The sequence below is a fragment of the Neovison vison genome, chromosome 1, assembly GCF_020171115.1.
Source record: "Neovison vison isolate M4711 chromosome 1, ASM_NN_V1, whole genome shotgun sequence".
Taxonomy (NCBI): domain Eukaryota; kingdom Metazoa; phylum Chordata; class Mammalia; order Carnivora; family Mustelidae; genus Neogale; species Neogale vison.
In genome coordinates, this window is record NC_058091.1 from 227,090,745 (window position 1) to 227,112,551 (window position 21,807).

The following is a 21,807-nucleotide window of genomic DNA, read 5'->3' on the forward strand; positions in this document are numbered from 1 at the left end:
GAACCTGTGGGTGCAAGATGTAGATAATATTAGAAAACATGATAATATAGTACATACTAATCATAGTCAGATATGTCACTACCCCTCTCTCATTAATTGACAAAATAAGTAGATAGAAGATCGGTAAGGATGTAGAAGAATTGAAAAACACAATCAATTCACTTGACCTATTGACATTTTTAGAGCACTCTGATAACAATATACATTCAATTGAAAAACACAATCAATTCACTTGACCTATTGACATTTTTAGAGCACTCTGATAACAATATACATTCTTTTCAAATTCATCTAAGACATTTACCAGGATAATTATATGTTGAGGTTACAAAATTAAGTCTCAGTACATTTAAGAGTATTGCAGTATATGTTCTCTAACCATGATGGAATGAAATGAAAAATCAATAACAGAAGGATGTTTGGAAGGATCCCAAATGTCTTGAGACTAAAGAACCTACTTCCAAATAACCCATGAGTAGTGTGTTGACCTGTGCCTACAAGAATGGTATGTCCATGTCTTAACTCTTGGAATCTGTAAAAGGATCTTTGGAGATGTAATTAAGTGTTCAAGATATTGAGAAATGAGATACTCTTGGATTATCCATGTGGATCTAAACCCAATGAAAGGTGAACTTATAAAGAAAGGAAGGGAACACACAGAACAGAGGTCCTGTGAAGATAGAGACATAGAGGAGTTAAATAGTTAAATAGGAGTTAAATACACAGAAGCCACCAAAAGGTAGAAGAGGCAAGACATGGAATCTCTCTGGAGCCTTCAGAGGAAGTGTGGCCCTGCCAGCTCCTTAGTTTTGGACTCTTGGCCTCCAGAACTGTGAGAAAATAAATCTTTTGTTGTTTTATGCTATCCAGTTTGTGGAACTTTGTTGAGATAACTGTACAATAAGAACACACCATGGGCCAAAGTAAAAATGTGATGGGGAAGTAAAAAGTCTTTTGAATGAATTGGAATTGTACATACAACATATAAAAGGTTGTTGGATGCTTGTGAATATGTACTTGGGAAAAAATTAAAGGGGCTAGATGCCTATATTAGAAAAGAAGAAAAGTTTCAAATCTATGACTCCAGCTTCTACTTTAAGAAACCACTAAAAGAACAAATGAAACCCAAATGAGCAAAAAATCACTAGCATAGAAAGCAGAGAAACATGGGGGAAATTAATGAAAACAAAAATTGGTTAAGAAGATCAATTATATTGATATACTTCTAGCCAGGATAGATCAGGAAAAAAAAAATAGGCACCTCAAATTACCTGTATCAGGAATGACAGAGGTGACATCACTACAGACTTAGCAGTTATAAAAAGGAGAATGAGGAGATAACAAAGGTTAATGAAGGAGTCAGTTGCTCCCTTGTCTTCCCCCATCCTCAGCCTTCAGAGACTGGTGCCTTTCTTTGAGAGAAGGCCTATGTGTTCCAGGGTCAGGGCTGTAGCTTCCTCTGTGAATTAGCTTCTGTAAGCTCTTGTCCTTCCCACCAGCCCACATGTAATGTTGAACATTTTGATGAGTTCAGCTGCTTTCTCCTTAGCCCAGTCATAGAAGATTTGTTCTTCTTTCCATTAAACCAAGGATGGAAGCCGTGGTGGGTTTCTTTTTTGCTAGGAAGTATTCCTTCCTTTCTGGAATTTAGTTGATTTTCTTTCTTTCTGTTCCTAGTTCTTTGGAGACTTAAACAAGTAAGCGATCATAGTCTTGGATTTACTTGGCTTGGTCTTGGGAGGTTAGGAAGGATGGCCTGCCATAACAGAATACCACAGACTATGTGGTTTAAACCACAGACATACTAGAGGCTGGAAGTCCAGGATCAAGGTGTGGGCAGGTTTGGTTTCTTCTGATGGCCTCTCTTCTTGGTGTGCAGATACCTACCTTCTCACTGTTCTTCACATGGTTATTGCTCTGTCTTTCCATTGTAACTTCCTCCTCTTAACAAGGATACCAGTAAGATTAGGTCCCATACTACAGCCCCATTATATACAATGGAATATTATCAGAAAGTCATCAGAAAGGATGAATACCCACCATTTGTATCAACATGGATGGAACTGGAGGGGATTATGCTAAGTGAAGTAAGTCAAGCAGAGAAAGACAATCATCATATGGTTTCATTCATATGTGGAATGTAAGCCATAGCACAGAGGACCATAGGGGAAGGAAGGGAAATCTGAAGGGGGAGAAATCAGAGAGGGAGACGAACCATGAGAGACTGTGGACATTGGGAAACAGACTGAAGGTTTTAGAGGGGAGGGGTTAGGAGATGTGGTAACAGGATGCTGGGTATTAAGGAGGGCATGTGTTGTGATGAGCACTGGGTATTATACACAACTAATGAATCATTGAACTCTACATCAAGAACTAATGATGTATTATACAGTGGCTAACTAAACATAATTGAAAAAAAGAAAAAAATTACCTTTTCAAGAACCCATCTCCAAATACAGTCACATTTAAAGGTCCTGGAAATTAGAGAGGGCTTCAGCATAGGAATTTTGGAGGGACACAATTCAGCCAGAATATTGTACATGATCTCCACCTCAATTTCTTCCTACCACTCAAGTCTCTTAATCTACCCAGCCATACCAGCCTCACTCTTGATACTAGAACATGCCAGGTATTTTCTCATTCAAGGGCATTTTTACAGTTGTAAGTCTGTTTGGGTAGTTTTCTCCTCAGGATATCAAGTGGCTCAGTCTGCCATCTCCTTCAAGTCTGAACAAATTTTCGTCTCTCTTAGAGGCCTATCTTAACTCTTTTACTTAAAATTGCGAACCTGATTTCACTGCATTATTTATTTTTCACAATCCTTTCCACCTTCAAGCCTAACATAATATTTATTACTACTGTGTGTCATCTTCCTCTAGACCATTAAAATGTGACCTCCTTGAGGGCAGGGATTTTTATTTGTTCACTGATGTCACATTATCTCAGGGCATGGCACATAATAGGTTTTCTATAGTGATTCAGTGATGAATGAATTGAAAAGACACATTTTTTTGTGATGATTGGCTCCATCTGGTTTCTAAACCAGAGATCATCATGATTTCCAGGAGGCTAAGTTAAAGAAATAGAAGGGTCCCACGGTCCCTGAAAACCCTAGAGTCTCCATTAGATCAAATTAAACAAGTAATCTTAGGATTTCCCACCTGTAACATGGAAATGCAATCTTCGGTCTCCTTTGGTGAAACAGATCAAAAGCAGCATATCACAGGTGTTTTGTACTTTGCAGTCATTTTTTTCCCCTGAATCATCTTGGGTGGTTAATGTTTCAGGACTCATTTTGGGAAATACATATTTACCTCTTTCTCCTCTTCTTTTAAAAGGTTCATTGCTCTGTCACATAAATTTCAAGCTATTTAGATTAAGAATGACAATGATTTCTTTATTTCATATGAGAAGAATATTATTTGAAATGAAGTTATTTCTTTTGCAGTATAATCTTTTAATTTTTGTATGATTTTCTTGTTTTGCTTATGGTTTGGTTGTGTGAGAACCATCATGAATGAAATTTATTCTCCTTGAAGATGAATTCTTCCAACTCTCATAGTTTTGTTGTTTATGTGTTTGTTGGTTTGTTTGTTTGTGTCATTTAGGCTAAATCTGGGTAACATTTCCCCAGCATTCAAAGTTTGGATACTTGGGAGTGATGGTGTGATGTTGGTGTGCATGCATAGTCAATGGAGGAAGCCACTGATCTGAAGTGTGTGTTCTGGAGTCTGAGGATAAAATAAGGATATAGGGGAAGAATAAGCTCGGGTAAAGAAAAGGAGTAGAAAAGAGAAGAAACAGAAATACAAACATAACTGAAGAATATTTAGAAGAAAAGGAAGAGCAAGAAGAAAACAAAAGGTGGAGAAAAGGCTTTAAATAAAAAAAAAAAAAGAAGAGTAAGACCAGCATCTCTTGAGTACCAACCATGTCCCAGAATTTGTGCTAGTTGGGACTCCTTTAAAGTATATGAATCCTTCCACCAATCCTCTGAATTAGGTATTATTGTTAATAATTTACATATGTACAAACTGGTCAGTTAAGTAATTAGTACTTCCACAACTTTTCTGGTCTTAACACACATAGAAATGATATTCATATTTGAAGGGCACTTGAGCTTAATCATAGACCAGTACTTTAAAGCTTTTCATGATTTCATGATCCATTGTATCCCGAAGGTTGGCAGGATCAGTATCTCTGCAAACTTAATTTTTTCTCAGTTCAATCAGTTGACTAGACATAAGTGAACAATTCAGGATCACACAGGTGGGAAATGACAAAGCTTAAAGTTTGAATTCAGGTCTCTTTGAATTCTTTGTCCACCTTCTTTAATAGCCCTACAGCTCTAAGGATGAATAATGCATGACCCTACTCTTGAGAAACTTATGGCCTAGTGGGGGAAGATAGAGATAAGAGAAAAAGAACTATAATGGATCATAGAATTTAGACTTATTAGGAAAAATGGGGAAAAAAGCCATTATTCAACTTGGTTTTCAAGAAGGAGTAGGAATTTGCCAGACGAAATAGAAAAGAAAGAGGGAGAAGACATTCCAGGCAGTAGAAACCACATGTGCAAAAGGGAGATGATAGCTGTACCACAGGAATGACAGTGGAGAGAGGCAGAAGGAATAAAGTTGAAGTACTTTGGGATAGAGAATCAGTAAGTGTAGTGACTTTTTAGGAATGGTGAGTAAAGGAAGACTGCAATTTCTGTCTTAGCTTCCTTGGAAGTTAATGGTTCACTAAGGAAACACTGTAATAAGGAAATGTGTATGAAGAGCAGGGTTCAACTAGAGAGACAGGAAGTTTGATAGTGGACTTGATTTTGACCTACCATGTAGTATGTTTGGGGAAGATTAGTACCTAGTAGGCAGGTGGAAATCTCCTAAAACAAGAGTAGAGTGAGTGGGGAGAGAATTAGTTCCTCCATCCCTGGTATGTATTTCTCTTCCAGGATTTCTTTCTAAACTACATTAACATTACTGCTTTTGAACTTAAGCAGCTGCCTGAAATGGTTAAAAATCCTCATAACAAAGTGTATTCCCCAGGTGTTGATGACCCCCATGTCCTCCTCTTCAACACTGACCTCCATGCCTTGGAGAATTGTGGCTTAAGAACATACTGGATGGGGGCACCTGGGTGGTTCAGTCTGTTGTGTCTCTATTTGGCTCAGATTATGATCTCAGGGTCCTAGGATCGAGCCCTGTGTGGAGCTCCCTGCTCAGTGGGGAGTCTGCTTCTTCCTCTCCCTCTGCCCTTCCCCCCTGCTCATGCTCTCTCTCTCAGATAAATAAAATCTTAAAAAATAAAAATTAAACAGTATGTATTTGTATTAATAAAATCTAAAATATACATAAAATATAAAATATAAAAAAGTGCTGGATAGATTTATTTTATCCCAGGATATCCTCATTTTAGGTAATATACATATTTTTAGTAAATAATATTAAAAATTAACAATTCTAGAGTCCTTCTTGTGAGCCAGGCACTGTTATAATTTACATTTATCAGCTTATTCAGTTCTTACAAACTGTTATTTAGTAAAGAGGGGTTAAATAACTTCCTAGGCCCATTTTGCATCCTACTCTCTGGCCTTGGGAGCTGAGAGTTCCAGCAGGCTCTGACATTTGGTCATGTGAGCCTGAGGTCATGAAGTATAGTTCTTCTCTCCTCAGATTATATCTAGAATTTTTTTTTTTTGCACTTGGTCCTGATTTGTTTCTTGAAACCTTTTTCACCCTCTTACTGTACTTTAGACATTCTTAGTGAGTTGGTAATGTTTTCAGATAATTTTTTTCTCAAAGTTATATACCTTCTTCTCATATTCATGAGTTCATTCCTCATACTGTAGACTGGAGTCAGGGCACCTGGGAGTCTCAGTCAGCTAACTATCGGCATTCAGCTCAGATCATGATCTCAGGCTCAGGGTCCTGGGATTGGCCCCATGTTGGGCTTTCCACTCAGCTGGAAGTCTGATTCTCCCTGTGCTCCTTTCCCTTGCTGGCAAACTATAATAACCAGAGACACGGGGTCATTATGTAATGGTAAAAGGGTTAGTTCAGCAAGAAGAGATAGCCTTCTTAAATATGGATGAAACAAATAACAGTTGAAAATACAGAAGCAAAAATCGATAGAACTGAAAAAAATTGGTAAATTCACTATTATAGTTGTAGGCATCAACACCTTTCTCTCAATAATGAATAGAATAGCTTAGCTAGAAAATCAAGTCTGTGGAAGAAGTCAACATTGTCCTCACCCAACAGGATCTATCAACATTGAGAACGTAGTCCACTCAACAACAACAAAATATACATTTTTTCAAGCTTGTACAGAAATTATACCAATATAGATCATATTTGAAGACACTAAAAAAACTTCGGTTTGAAATAACTGTAATCAGGGGTGCCTGGGTGGCTCAGGTGGTGAAGCATCTGATTTCAGCTCAGGTCATGATCTCAGAGTCCTGGGATCTAGCCCGCATGGGGCTAAAGGGGAGTCTGCTTCTCCCTCTCCCTCTGCCTCCCCTCTCCCCAAGCTTATGCATGCACACATGCTCACTCGCTCTCTCTCTCTCTCTCTCTCTCCCTCTCAAATAAATAAATAAATAAAATCTTTTTTTTTTTTTTAAAGATTTTATTTATTTGACACAGAGAGAGAGAGAAAGAGATCACAAGTAGGCAGAGAGGCAGGCAGAGAGAGAGGGGAAGCAGGTTCCCTGCTGAGCAGAGAGCTGGATGCCAGGCTTGATCCCAGGACCCTGAGATCATGACCTGAGCTGAAGGCAGAGGCTTTAACCCACTGGGCCACCCAGGTGCCCCAATAAAAAAATCTTTAAATAAAATAATTGAAATCAGACAAATGTGGTTCTCTCACCATAATGGAATTAAGTTAGAACTCAGTCACAGAAGGAAAACAGGAAAATTTCTAAACACTTGTAAATTAAACAGCATGCTTTAAAATAATTCATGGGTTTCATAGGAAGTCTCAGGGTAAATAAAAAAACAACAACAACACATTACACTGAATAAAAGTAAAATGCAACATATAATTTGTGGGGCACAGCTAAAGCGGTCCTGAGAGGGTAATTTATAGTACTAGATGCTTCTAATAGAAAAGAGGAAATTACTCAAATCAATAATCTAAAGTCTCACTTTTAATACCTAGAGAAAGAAGGTAAAAATAAATCAAAAGCAAACAGGAGGGCAAGAATTGGTTTTGCAGGCTAATTGGAGAATAGGGACTTACTCAGTATTGCTTCTGTTAAAAAATGTAATTGTTAAAAAACATATTGTGGCCTTCGAAGTGTCAATACCCAATTGAGTAAGAATCATGAGAAAAGGAAGTTGATAGGTTGAGTTGATGGCATCTGTGATGATTAAAATAATGATTACTTATGGTGACCTTTTTTCCCAACTAAACATGTCTCTGGAAATGAGTCACTAAGGATGAAGCAGTGTTTTTCTTTCTGCTTTGATTAATCAAAATTCTTCTTACATTCAAGAACACTTTAGTAATGAGTTTAAGCCACTGTTGAGAAGATAGTTGTTTCTCATGTTCATTTCCTTGTTTATATAATCAGGAGCAGAAAAAAATATCTTTAGCAGCAGTTCTCAACCTTGGCTGCAAATTAGAATAATTTAGAGAGCTTTAAAGTATACTGATGCCTGGATTCTACCTAGGGAGAGTCTAATCTAATTGGTGTGGGGCAGAAGTTCACAAAATATGGTCTTAGATCTGCAGGAGAGTACTTGGGAACTTGTTAGAAATGCAGATTTATAAGCCCCACCCCTGATTTAACAATCTGTGTTTTAAGAAGACTTTCAAGTGAATGTGAGGCAGTGTTTTTCCAACTTTAATGTGCAGATAAACCTCTTGGAGAATTTTCTATAAATACAGATTGGGGTTCCTGGTCTGGTATGGTGTCTGAGATGATTACTAACAAACTCCCATGGGACCCTAATCATGATGGAATTTGGTCATCATTTGAGTAACAGGAGTCTAAAGGATATCTAGATGCTTGCATTTTTAAAAACTTCCTAAATGAGAATGCTGTAAAGGTGAGAACTGCAATAGCCCACGAAACTTACATGGTCTTTCCCAGGTCGCTTGTTCCTGAGGCTGTGGAGTCATTGAAGAGCAGGTACTTCTTCTTCTCGTGAAAGTGATGATCACAGACTTAACTTGCTCCTTGTTTGCCTAGGAATCCCACCAGTGATAGTGTCATCCTTATTTTTCAGAACAAATATTGAACATCCTGCTTACTCCTTTCCTCTCATTCCTCTACACCCCCACCATCATTCACCTGACCACCATCTTTCATGGTTTTCCTAGTCATTACTAGTTAAAAATTGGGTAACGGGATGAAATAATCATTCTGGTACATTGCAAGAGAATAAGACCTCTCCACTTTAAGGTAACTTGGATCTAGAGACAAAGCCCTGAAACCAATATAATCAGAGAAATCCCTTCTCCTTTAATATGCTCTGACTGGACATGTTTATCTCTTCTAATGTTATCAAGAAACATCCATGTTCTGATAATTCAGTCTCTACATGGCTAGGTCAGGTCTCTCTCTCTCTCTCCCCAGTCATTTGATGGACACCATTCTTAAATTTTTCAAAGTTGTCTCAAATTCAGTGTACCCCAAATAGAGCTCATTTCCCCCACATATGTTTCTCTCTCTGCGTTCTTTATCTCAGTGGTAATTTGGGAGTCATCTTTTACTCTTGCTCTTTTCTTCTACTCCAAATGGAACTTATTATTAGGATGCATGGATTCTACTAGTCTTGAAAACACCTGCTTTCCCCTAGGATGACAGCCACTACTCTGGTTCAGGTGACCATGGTCTCTTAAATTGCAGTGCTCTAACTTACCTCTTTGTCTTCAGACTGGCCTTTTCTTACCCATTTTCCATATAGCACCTAAACTGTTTATTCTTGTCATTTCTCATCTTTAAAGTGCTTCAGTGATTCTCTGTTGCTCTCAGAGTTCATTCTAAATTTCTTAATATGACTTAAAAATAATTCATAGGATTAACATATTCCAGTTTTAAAATAGATAAGCTACAGGAATATAAAGTACAGCATAAGGAATATAGTCAATAATATTGTACTAACTTTCTATGGTGAGAGATGGCGACGACACTTACGGTAATGAGCATTTCGTAATATATATAGTCATCAAATCACTATGTTGCACACCTGAAACTAACATGATATGTCAACTATACTTCAGTTTAAAAATAAGTAAGAAAAGTCACTAAGGATTCAGTGCTTTGCGCACCTTTCCTGGAATTCTTTCCATCTTAGATGATGCATTTTCTATGGGCACCATTTTCTCTGTAAGCCTTTGAGTAGGTGAGCCTCTACTGAGTGTCTTTCCATTTTCCCATATGCCTGATCCTTACTCTCCCTTTTGCCAAGATACTGCTTTTGAATAGATTCCTTTCTTGATCCCACCCCTCTGAAGGCCTTACATACCCTTGTTATGCTTAATGTTGCAGTAATCACCCTGAACTTCATTTTCTTCTTGCCTATCTTCCTCAACATTTTCCCAAGGATAGAGGTTATCTTCTTTACCACTGTGCCCTTAGCATCAAGCCCAGTGTCTGTAGTATAGTCTAGCTTCAATAAATATTAATAAACAAAATTCCCAGGAGTACAAAGAAAGGAGCTTGTCATGGCAGACCAGTGAGAGGGCAGTGTTGTAGTTGAAACTGTTAGAAAAATACAAACCACGGTATAGAGAATGGCTTCTCTGTTCATCACAGTTCTCACAGAAGGATCTCTGAGAAGGTACACCTAAAATTAGTGGAGGAGTATTCTAAGTAGGTTGAATGACACATTTTCTTCTTCCAAAAAGCATCATGATTTTAAAAAAGACCTTAGTTAGCAATTATATTATTTATATGCTTACAACAGTTATTTATTTATTTATTTTTAGGTTACATTTTCTTCGACGACCAGATGGAGGTTCTCGTTTCACTGACACAAATCTATATTCTGAATTCTCACCTCTTTTTTCTTTTTTTTTTTTTAACTTTGGATCTCTGATTGTATGTGGTAATTGCCTGATACACACTTAATTAGCAGCCAGGCGGAGAAGAATCAAGCTCCTTCAGCTTGAGTGAGGAAGTCGCGCCATTCTAAAAGATCTGCAGATCTGTGGAATCTCCTCTTCCAGGGAGCTAGAATTCCAGACTTTGAAGGAAATGCCAGGTTTAAAAAATTGTAGTTCATTTCCTACACAGGAATTTGCCTAAGGAAATTTTGTAACATAACCCAAACTTCAGTGAATAAACAGTGAAGGAGTAAGTGTATGGATTGGTGAAACACTTCAGCCTAGCATCTCCCGGGCCTTCTGTCAGTATGCCACCAGAATTCTGCGCCCCAGCAGCCATCTGGCTTTGACAGCTTCTGCTTCGCATTTCTGTTTTGTCAGTTCTTCTTTAGCAAATCTGCAGAGCACTATTCTGCTGGTGACTTCCCGGCAGAGGGACAATGGTCCCTTTCTAGACCACATCCCAGTGCAAATTAATGTCAGAGTTTCTCCTATAGGGGGCGCCTGGCACCCTGAGGGCCTGTGGAGTCTTACTCCCTGAGTTGGGAACCGTTTAGGCTTATTCTTCTGTGCTTTTCCTCATGCCTTATACTCAGGCATTGCCCTCAGATCTGTTTCCTCATTCTCCATCTCCTGGGCTTATCTAAATGGTATTTCTCAGGGTTTACCTCAAGTTTCATTTGCTCCTGCAATTAGGGCACAGATCATGGTCTTGAGATACTTTGCTCTTCTTAATACTGCGTGCCATTCTCTCAAATTATTTCATGTTCTTTTTCCTTTATTTGTAAGAGGATGGTCTAGTGCAGTGTGTAACTCCATATTAATCCATTTAAGTGCCATGCTTCATTTGAAATTACATATCAGGCTCTTTGTATCATATTTCCCATTGTCTTCTCTGAAAACCAGGTTAGCACAGGCACGACTAGGGGTTATGAGAACATTTCTCCTGGCCTTTTAAATGGCTTTCAAAATTACTCTACAGGGCTTGTTATTTTGTGGGGATTATGCCTCTCTGACTCTCATGTAAGTAGTCAGTCTTCCTCTCACCTGGTGTGGGCCTGTGAAAAAACAATAAGAAAGTGAAATTGGAGGATTAGAGGTTAGAAGAAACTGGTTAGTTTCTTTGTTCCTTTATTTCCCAGTTACAAGGAAATAACGTGATCAATTACATTTCTCTTCAACTTAAGAGCAGCAGCACATAGTACCAGTATCTGCTACATTAAAAATGCCTTCAGTAAATAGACTGATCACATTAGAGAGGGTAGCTATTGGAAAAAAAAAAAAAAAGTAACCTCATATTGAAATGGAAGTTACATCAGCAGCCTCCTGCCCTTTGGTCACTATCCATATCCTCTATTCCATTTGGTATCTTGAAATCAGTAAAATGGGGTTGTCAAAGAACCTTATGAGAAATACATGGATGTTCTTGCTAGGTAAGCTGAAGTTTTTAGAATGGATATATTTCATTAATAAAGAATGATGTAGCAATATTTACATGGTAAATCTTTAAATAGAAGATGACACTTTAAATTTAAGTCCAGGGTTACCGTTTCAGAATTGGGGGGGGGCATGAATGATAAGTGGAAGCCCCATTGAGAAAATTTCTACTTGTTATTTCTAATTGCTTTAGTATGTTGTGAGAAAGCTCAAAAAGTCTTCCCTGAATTAGAATCCTAGGTAACCTTCTTCTGGAAATAGAGCTCCGGGCCAGTGACATGTGGTGGCATTTTGCGTGTCAGTGACCTTGATTTCTGTTTTTGTTTCACCTTAGCACTTACCTCATTTACCTCAAATAGTACTGAATAAAATAACCCATAAAAAGGAAAAGGAAAATAAAAGCAATAAAGGTAAAAAATATGGTATAATCTTTAAAAATAATCTGGGTTATATAGTTCCGATGATGAAAAATTGTTCTGGTTTGAGTGAAGCATACTGTTCAGCTTCTACACTTTATGTTTATTGACTAATACCTAATTACTTGAATTCTGATGTTCAAGAGCTAAGAAATTATATACTAATGAGTTCTCTTGGCTTCTACTTTCTAGTTTATGTTATAAATAATCAGTCACTTTTTAAAAACTGTTTTGTTGCAATTTAAAAACCACGTAGCTCAATAATTGCATGTGTGGTTATCATTCTTGCAGTGACCCTCTGGGGATAAGACTGCTTATTTTTGTCTCCAAACCAGCTTCTCAGCCTTCCTTCCCTCTCTTGGATATGGTATACTTGATCTTCCAAAAATGAAGGCTAGAAATCTCAGCTTAATCTTAGACTCTCCTCTCTTCCTCAGAACCACTGACTCATGGTAATTTCCTTCTGGCTGTGTTCTACTTCTGGGCCTTGTGCCTAGCCTCACTATCCCTTCGTTTGTTCAGGTTCTCAGATAATAACTTTCTCCCTTATCACCAAGCCTTTTAGTCTCTCCCACTTCAGTTCATTTCCTACACGGTCATAAGAAAAAGAGCAGTTCTGCTGTTTCTGTGTTCAAAATCTTTTAATAGTTCCCCATTGCCTTCAAAAAATGTGATCAAAATGTGAAGAATGTTCATTGAAAAATGTTGCCTTATTGATAATGGCAAAACAGTAGAATCAATATAAATGTTCAGTTACAGGGGGATCATTAAACAAAACATAATTTCCGCCTTATGATGAAATATTATTTGACTATTAGAGGTGTTGGTTTCAAAGAATTTTTAATGTGTAACAAATATGTAGAGCATAATATTGACTATACCATCAAAAATACCAAATACACAAAATATTTACATTTATGTAGATGTTAGTAGTTATCGCTGGCTCACCCAGTTAAAGGAAGGTTTTCTTTCTGGCTACATTTTCTAATTTTCTGCAATGAGTGTACATTGCTTTTATAATCAGAAAAACTTGCCCTGAAAATCAGGATCTGGAAGGGACCTTATGAATTATTTAGTTTTGTTGTTCTTAGTATATTTTTGGACCTCACTGAGGATCTGATGAATGATAAGGAACTTTTCTCATTAAAAAAAAAATGGGGGCACCTGGGTGGCTCAGTGGGTTAAAGCCTCTGCCTTTGGCTCAGGTCGTGATCCCGGGGTCCTGGGATTGAGCCCCACATCGGGCTCTCTGCTTGGCAGGGAGCCTGCTTCCTCCTCTCTCTCTCTGCCTGCCTCTCTGCCTACTTGTGATCTCTGTCAAATAAATAAATAAAATCTTTTAAAAAAAATGAACATCAGACCTTAGACAAAAAATTTGTCAAAATTTCAGCAGGATTCGAGACCTCAGATTAAGAAACATTTATAGTACAGTTCTCTCATTTTGGAGAAAAGGCAGGTTAAAGATGATTTGCCTTCTCTCCCATAGGGGAGTTGGAGGAAGAGCTGGGACTAGATCTGGGGTTTCTAGTGTTTGCCCTGAAACAGAGTTGTCTGGGAGACTTGGGATCACGTTACAAGCATGCTCCCAGTCATATGCTTTCTACAGTGCTCTGTAAGTCACTTAAGGCTGTGAGGCCCCAGATCACATGTGAAGAGGTTCCCATTTATGTCTGTGGAGAGACCTCAGGGTGGTATGGCTGCTGCTCCTGTTTGTGGGAGTGGCTCCCCTACTCCTCCTCCCTGTGAGAGGTTTTACTACACCAAGAGGACTAGCTTCTGAGTCACTGATGACTCCTAGAAGTAAGCAACTATAATGTGTTAACACGGTGTTAGGTACCTGTTCTTACCCATCCCCCTGGCCATACTTTATGATTTTATTGTGTGCATGGTGATAGACTTTTGCTTTGAGAATGTTTGTTTCCTTCTGTTATCTGGCAGTTTCCTTTATATGTCCTTGATCGTGATGATGATGGCAGGGCAGGACACGGCCTCTGTACACTTGGATTGTTCATTCTGGCAGATGCCATAGCAGCTCTCTGCCTGCTGCCTGGATAGCCTGCAAAGTGCAAGGCTGGACAAACCTCTCTTCCTCTGGTTTTGCACGATTCTGTCTTTGCAAAACCTTAAGCTAGGGAAAAAAACACCACTGACAAGAGCAATACATCTGCTAGAGCCTGCCTTTTAACTGGGAAGGAAGGAGAGATGCCCTTACTTTGTCAGAAAGCCCTGAAGGGCCCTGATAAATCTTGCCACAGACAGCAGATTTTGCAGATAAAGGAAGAGTGTTTTCTTTGGTGCAATAAAGTCGCAAACATAGATCTAGAAACAGCTGTCTGATCATGTTTTCCAAGTTGTTAAGCTTTCCACAATCTAATCTCTGCAGAGAGCCTTGAATCAAAAGAGAGGATGGAATCTCTGGCTTGAACAAAGAAGTGGTGTAAAAGGTAAGGACAGGAACCTTTCTTACTACTTGGAAGGGCCAGTAGGAGGCAAGTTACTTTCACAGCTAATACTTATTCCTGATGAGAGGTAATGCTCCAGTGTAGGTGGTGCTGTCTTTTTTTTTTTTTTTTATAGGTGGGGATACTGAAGCTCAAAGGGTCAATATTTTGCCCCAGGGCACACAGTTAATACGAGACTAAGCTGAGTGTGTCTGCTTCCAGCTCAAGTTCTTTTTCCCATAGAATAAATACCTCCCCTGGTGTCATATTGTTTTGGAGTGTTCTCGTGATCTTTTATGTGTATGTATATTTGAAATTTTTTTTTAAAGAATTTATTTATTTGAGAGAAAGAGTGAGAGAGAGATCATGAACCAGGGGAAGGGGGAGAGGGAGAAGCAGACACACCACTGAGCAGGGAGCCTGATGACAGTCCATCCCAGGACCCCGAGATCATGACCTGAAATGATGGCAAATGCTTAACCAACTGAGCTACCCAGGTGCCCTGAAATGTTTTTATTTATCTACTCCAATCTCACTAATACAACTTTGAAAATACAAAAGAGTATACACATAGGTATGGACGCACATAAAGTGGTTCTGTCCTGACTTCAACCGCTTTGGAGAACCTCATAGGTACAGTAATGGGCCCTGAGAAAGGTCTCCTTTCTTTTCTTTGTTGATATATTCTTAAATATTTTTTTTCCCAGTCCTTCCCCCCCCCAGGGCAATTTCTGATGAAATTACAATAAAAATGTATGTACAGTTTCAACTTTTTAAAAAATATTTTATTTATTTATTTAACAGAGAGTGAGAGATCACAAGTAGGCAGAGAGGCAGGCAGAGAGGGGGGGAAGCAGGCTCCCAGCTGAGCAGAGAGCCCGATGTGGGGCTTGATCCCAGGACCCTGAGACCATGAGGCTTTAACCCACTGAGCCACCCAGGTGCCCATAGTTTCAACTTCTTAACTACTTAATTCTTTTCTGCCGAGCGCTTCATTCTGTCACCCAGTCGAGTCCTGTTCTTCAGCTGCCATTTCTGCTGAGAACTTTCTGGTGGTAGGAGACACAGGAAGAGTAAAGCAGTCCCTAGGTGGTCTGGGTGGAAGCCATAGGGTTCATGAATAATACCCTATGCTTTTCTTCAGTCCTCTCAGTCTGTTTTAAAGGGAAGTGGTTGGGACATTATCATTTGGTCTGCAGCCTGGGAGGACACAGTGACGATTTTTGGCTGAGCATGGAATGGAAGAGTGAATGTGTCCACTGATCTTCTATTTCTGATTCACGGAGAACCGTGTGAAGACAGATGGGTATGACCTTCAGAGTCCTTCCTTCTACTCTCTTAGAAGTGAACATTTTACATTTATTGAGCTAGGTCGTGTATCTACATGGGACTGGGTGGACTGAGGTATGTAGCCTGGACGGCCAGGTGTGGATGCAGTGACCGTTCAGGACTCTGAAGTCTGGAGCCAGTCAGGTCCCCTCCCACAGCAGTCCTCTTTCCATGGAGGAAGGGCAGGGCTGCCCACACTGGAGGGCACAGAGGGACAAAGGGGAGCAAATAAGGAGCACACCAGCTCTTTGGGAGTGACTTTTCCTTCTTCAAAACTTGTAGATTTGTAGACTGTTGAACTTCAGGATTGCCTTACTTATAAATTCTTTTGAAAAAATACTCTGATTCCACTCTCTGTGTCTCTTGAAGCTGCTTTCCTGGGGTTTTCGGTTAGCCTGCTGTGGGGGAAGCAAACCACACCCTTTGCAAGAGATGCAATGTCTCTAAATAGCTTTTTTATTTTTCTCTTTCTCCATTACATTGACTGATGTCAGCATTGTGTTTGAGGCAGGAGTGTCAACAGGCTGCTCAATGCTTAAAACCTCTGCCTGTTCTTTCTCTTGCATTCAGTTTCCCACTTCCTGCCTTCTGCTGCTTCTCAGCAAGCCCGTTAGACAAAGCGCCCTTCCTCCCTAGTCTGTGTGCCGCTGCCTCTGTCATGCTCTTGGCTCTCTCAGGAGGCACCAATGTTCTCTGAACTTCTGTTAACTTTGGTTATGTTCACTAACTTTCCTAACTTGCATTGAATACTGCTGTCAGAGAAAGTGCTTCCAAAAGCCCTGTACCCTCCCTGGCTGTCCCAGCGGCGTGGCTTTCCAGAATGAGGGTAGCATTCTTTGAGGAGCAGAGTTGGACCCGAGACACATATGGGTGGCCCCCAGGACTCATTGTGTGCCTGAGCTGTTTTGCCATCTGAGGGAAGGAGGAGTGGAAGAAAACAGGGAGGTTTTCTCAGGGAGCATTAGTACTCCCAGGGCTGGACCTTGAACTGTCTTGTGTGTACCTGTGTGATAAGGTTCAATATGTACTGCCTTGACCTGTGGTAAAGCTGCGCCTACCCACCAGTTCTCTTCCCGATTGTGCTGCTGTGGATAAAAGAGTCTAGCTAAACAGTTCTTATCACACGAACCAAGCACAGTGTCGGCTTCACCTTGAGTGGTGGGCTTGAGTGCCCTGCCAGCCTGTGGAACTATTCAAACATGCCAGTCACATCCTCCTATGGCAAGGAGGGGTCACATCATCCCATTGTTACTATGAAACCTGTCTCCCACAGCCTCTGCTTGTTCACGCTACTCCTGAATGAGGCTCCATGTGGCCCTGTATGGCAAGCAGTGGCCACCCGGGAGCTATGAGTCAGTGTGCCTTGTGAACTCTTGTGGATCTCAGCTGTCCAGTATTGGGTATCATGCATTCATTTGATTCCCACATCCCCTAGGGTGGGAACATCAACCACTCTCACCAGTGGGGATGGGGTGGGGAGAGGAGTTGATCAGAATATAATGCACCCATTATTCTTTGAATGGATCAAGTGTATTTCTGCCTTTCTGCTATTTCCCCTCTTTAATATAAACTGCACAGAGTGGGAAACACATCTTTAAATTTTCAACATTGTATCCTTGCTGTCTAGTACAGTGATGCCTGGCACTGAACACATACTTGATAAAAGTAATTTTTGAATAAATGAATGAGGACTTCTTAAGGCTCCTTTCTGAGTAAGGATCACAGTGTTAGCTACAGAGTTTAAACAATTATAGTGAAGGGCGTGAGCAGAGCGTCCAGCTCCTCACTAACTTTGCCAAGTCCTTCCAACCTCAGGGGTATCCCAGTACAGAGAAGAATAGCTCCTGAAGACATAACCCATATCCTCAGTTTAAGCTCAGCTAAGATTGATGTACTTTTGTTGATACAGACTTTGCCTGATGTTGCTAAATTTGGCAACCAGCTTTACCTTCCACCTTCTGAGATATCCCGTTCCATTTGCCTAATGAACCTGAAAGGAATTAGTGCCTGTCTCTCTCGATATCATTTTTTTCTGGGTTATCTTCTCCAACTTTAATTTGTTCATGGGGAAAGCTGGCATCCATAAGAGAGGATGGGGGTGGGATGAAAAGAATTTATTCCAGCATTTTGTAATTTCTTTAGTTGAGGTACCATCATTTTCTTTTGTGCTGAGGTCAAATTAGTCAGCAGACAGAATTGTCCCAGGGAGAGGAAGACAGAATCATCTCTGGAAGAATTTGGCCTATATAGAATTTAGAGAAATCTATCTTTGATTTCCCTTTGGTTGTTTTCAGGAGGATTTGAGCTTGAGGGGAGTCTGAATATCTTTTAGATCTTCAGTCTTATCTTTTAAGGCTTGACATTTTGTGCATTTTCACTTTTAGAACTTTGCTTCCATTTTTTACCCATCCCTGCCAATGTAAGTTTCACCTTTAAAAAATTAAATTTAGGGGCGCCTGGGTGGCTCAGTGGGTTAAAGCCTCTGCCTTCGGCTCAGGTCATGATGGGATCCAGTGCCGCATCAGGCACTCTGCTCAGCAGGGAGCCTGCTTCCTCCTCTCTCTCTCAATGCCTGCCTCTCTGCCTACTTGTAATCTCTGTCTGTCAAATAAAATAAATAAAATCTAAAAAAAAATTAAATTCATATCTGATCTCCTCTGGGGAGTCTTTCCTGCATTTATGTCTTTGTTTCCTTTTCAGAACTCCCCAAGGGTTTGTTTGTTTGTTTGTTTTTATAGTTTATTATCTTTCACATGGAGCAACACCCAGTTTGTTAATTTTGTTCATTTTTGCTTCTCAAAGCTGAGGACTTGGAGGCATTTTCTTCTCTTTTTTAGAGTCTCTTATACAGAGCTCTGCTCATAACAAAGAGGTTTTGTCAAAATTTGCTGCCTGATGGTTGGATAGTAGGAGACAAGGAGGGACACCTCCATGGGGACGGTATCACTCATGGGGAGACAAGACCACAGAACGGGTGTGAGTTTGTGTGAAGTTATAGTAAACAGATTCACAAGGCATCCTGAGCCCTGTTTATCGAAGCAGTGGAAACACCCTAAAGAATTTTATTCCAGGAGCTGTTTGGCCAGGCTGCTTCCCAGATGGTGCTAAACTCTGCTTTAACTGTTTTGTACGGCTCACATGAACTGTGTCTCCCAGTGCTCCTGGAGACAGTAATTTGGAGGTATTACTAATTCTTGTCATTTGTTTTCTGCCTGGATTTATAATCTGCGCTTGTGACAGGACTTCTCTCACTTCTGAAAACAGTCAGGCTCAGCAGCTGGCGGAGCCGTGGATTAACACTTCCATGGATCGTGTGGTTGCTGTTGCCTCAGGTGATAGAAGCGAAGGAAAGAGGAGCAGAAAGAATGAGCCAGATCATTTTCTAGTGTCTTGATTTCCAGTAAGGCAATAGAAGTTAAAGGTGTTTCCCTGCCGCTTACCCTAAGACGTTTGCTTTAGAGACTTAACAGGACTCTCTCTGTGGGGTGATTGGTCCTAACCTTTCTTAACAGAAGGTGTGTGGCTTCACTGAAGTAGGCATAGTGCAGATGGGTGTTAGCACAGAGGTTTGTGTGAGCAAACCCACCTCAGCAACCAGCGCTAATTGGCTCCCCTGGGAAGTCCCAAGAGAAGCTGTCAATCACAACGACCAAGTTTTTGTTTATAATTTGTAGTGATTTCTCCTCTGCTGCTCTTTTTCCACCCCCATCCAGCCTGTCTCTCTTCCTTGCACAAATAACAAGTTATAGAGTACAGAAAATTAGAGAGTAGAGGCACGTCTGACGTTGACTTCAACTCCAATTTTTCCCTCCCTTTTCCATTCTCCCCAGGGTTATCTTTCAGGATGAGAGGTGAGATTTTCCTCTGTGCCACCCTTCTCCCCCATTATCACTCTTAGTATAGAAAATACCCTTTCATGTGGGAGGGACACTCTCTCAGGTGTATCCCACAAAGCTAGGAAGTAGTGTTAAAAAATAAGTGTATAATCTTAGTGAATTTTAAAAGGTGATTCCGTATTTCTCTAATGTTAAATGCATTCTACTCTGCTGAAAGCGGGAGATGATCCTAGGCTCATCGATTATTTTTGTTAAATCATTATATTTCAAGATTAAAACATAGGGCAAGGAAACCCTTGTCTTTCTGCAGGATACTGGATTGGAAATAAAGAGTGGCTTCTGGGGGTCCAGGGACCCTTCTGTTGAGAAAATTATGATAATAGCAGCTACCATTTAATAAAGACTTCACATGTGAGGAGCTACCTTGATCCTGACTTTACATAACTGAAGGTAATGGGTCAAGGTTCCATAGCAAATAAGTGTCAGGATTTGAGATCCTATAGCGAGAGTCAGGATTTGACCTTGGGGAATCCATGATTTCCAGAAGTCCTTGCATTCTACACTGTGCTGCCCCTTTCCTGTATTTTTGTCCAATTTCTTTTAGCCCCACTTAGAAATAATTTAAATTCATGATTAAACCAGGTGTTCTTTCCAATGTCTGAAAGGTGGGATAACTCAGATGTAGTTAGCTAACCCATTCTATAGTTGTGCTATTTTGTGTTTTTTGTTTCAGGCCCATAATGCATCTGGTGTTGTTGCTATACACAGGTGGTGATAAACTTTGTGGGTAATGATGGTAGATCTCATGGGCCTTAGCACACCTAGGTCCCCCCTTTCTTTCTCACACTAAGATGGGAGATGAGTGAGGAGTCTAGAGAGCCAGGTGGAGTGTCTATGCCAGGATTACACAGATTGAACTGAAGTTCTTTCCCCCACCTAGTGAGAGGACATAATTAGCACCAAGAGAACATAGGGAGAACTTTATCTTTTTCTGGTGAACATGTGATGTAGGGCAAAATTCAAAAGAATAACAAATTGGGATGCCTGGGTGGCTCGGTCAGTTAAGCATCTGCCTTCAGCTCAGGTCATGATCCTGGGGTCCTGGGATCGAGACCCATATCGGGCTCCCTGCTCAGTGGGGAGTCAGCTTCTCCCTCTGCCTATTGCTCCCCTTGTGTATGTTCTCTCTCTCCCTCTCTCTGGCAAATGAATAAATAAAAATAAAATCTTTAAAAAAAGAATAACAAATACCAGAAACATTTTTATCTGTTTCATGAACACATGGGGCTCAAGAAGTCATCAATTTCTTATCATGTACTTAATTTAAGAAGTTTTTCTTTTTTGCTTGTGCCTACAAGAGGATTTAAGCTTGATCGATGCAAATTGATTTTTAAAAGATCATTACAATCTTTAAACCTGTGGCATTATTTTTAGATTGTAAGTGCTAAACTCAAGTCTACCCCCTTGTTTCATGATGAGTAAAATTAACCTAACAACCTTCAGAGCTAATTTGGATAAGCCAAAATCAGACATATACTTATTTTAATGAAAGGGATTTTAGTGTTGTAGTTATCTTTATATTGTTTTAAAATAAAGTTAAATTGAATAGAAAGGTAGTCAATTTAGTTACACATTGAAACACCTCAAAAGCCTTCTCAGAATCATTTCCTTTTAGCAGTCAGTTTTAAAGGGAGGCTTAGGGGAGGGTACGTGGGAGAGAAAGGATTAGGCCAAATGTTCACAGATTCTGATTTGGAGTAGAAAAATTGGTTCTGAAAACCTAAGTTTGGAACATTAACTAGAGCACCTCCTCTGTCATGTAGCTTCATCAGTACCATCCCAACATTCAGGGTTGTTTGTATTTTATCGAGAAATGGAATATAAAAGTGCACATGTAATTCAAATTATATTTTAGCTACAATTTTATCTTCTTCTGTTGTGTTCTATGTACAAACAATAAATCTCTCTTGGAAAGAATTCAGTCTAATAACTTGTTTCCAGCCTTATTCCATTTTCTCCCCCTAGGATAGGCAGAGATGCCAGTAAACAAGAAAACGATCAAAAGGTGAGGCAAAGAAGTAGACAGTGCAGCAGAGCCTCTGGATAGCAGACAGAAAGGATGGCTGGTCTCTGACTCAGCCTGTCTTGAGAGGTTGGCAATGACTTTGAAATTTTATCAAGTCCATCTCTTTTTCTTTAGGCAGGACTATGCTTATAGCTCTCCCAGTGGATGATAATCTGTCCTTTTTTGTAATGAAAGTTCCACTGTAGAGGACGCCAGCCCCC

The 21,807-nt window shown here is 39.9% G+C and overlaps 1 protein-coding gene across 5 annotated transcripts in view; it reads left to right on the plus strand.

Moving 5' to 3' along the window:
* PDE4D (phosphodiesterase 4D) overlaps window positions 1-21,807 on the plus strand; it is a 1,300,895-nt gene that overhangs the window by 47,450 nt on the left and 1,231,638 nt on the right. Inside the window, exon 1 of one of the 5 annotated variants that reach the window (XM_044224257.1) lies at window positions 14,321-14,359. The exons of the other annotated variants lie outside the window; for them this stretch is intronic. The gene's annotated coding sequence lies outside the window, so the exon portion shown is untranslated. Of the gene's footprint in view, window positions 1-14,320; window positions 14,360-21,807 lie in introns of those variants that run through there. 5 annotated transcript variants of the gene reach the window in all.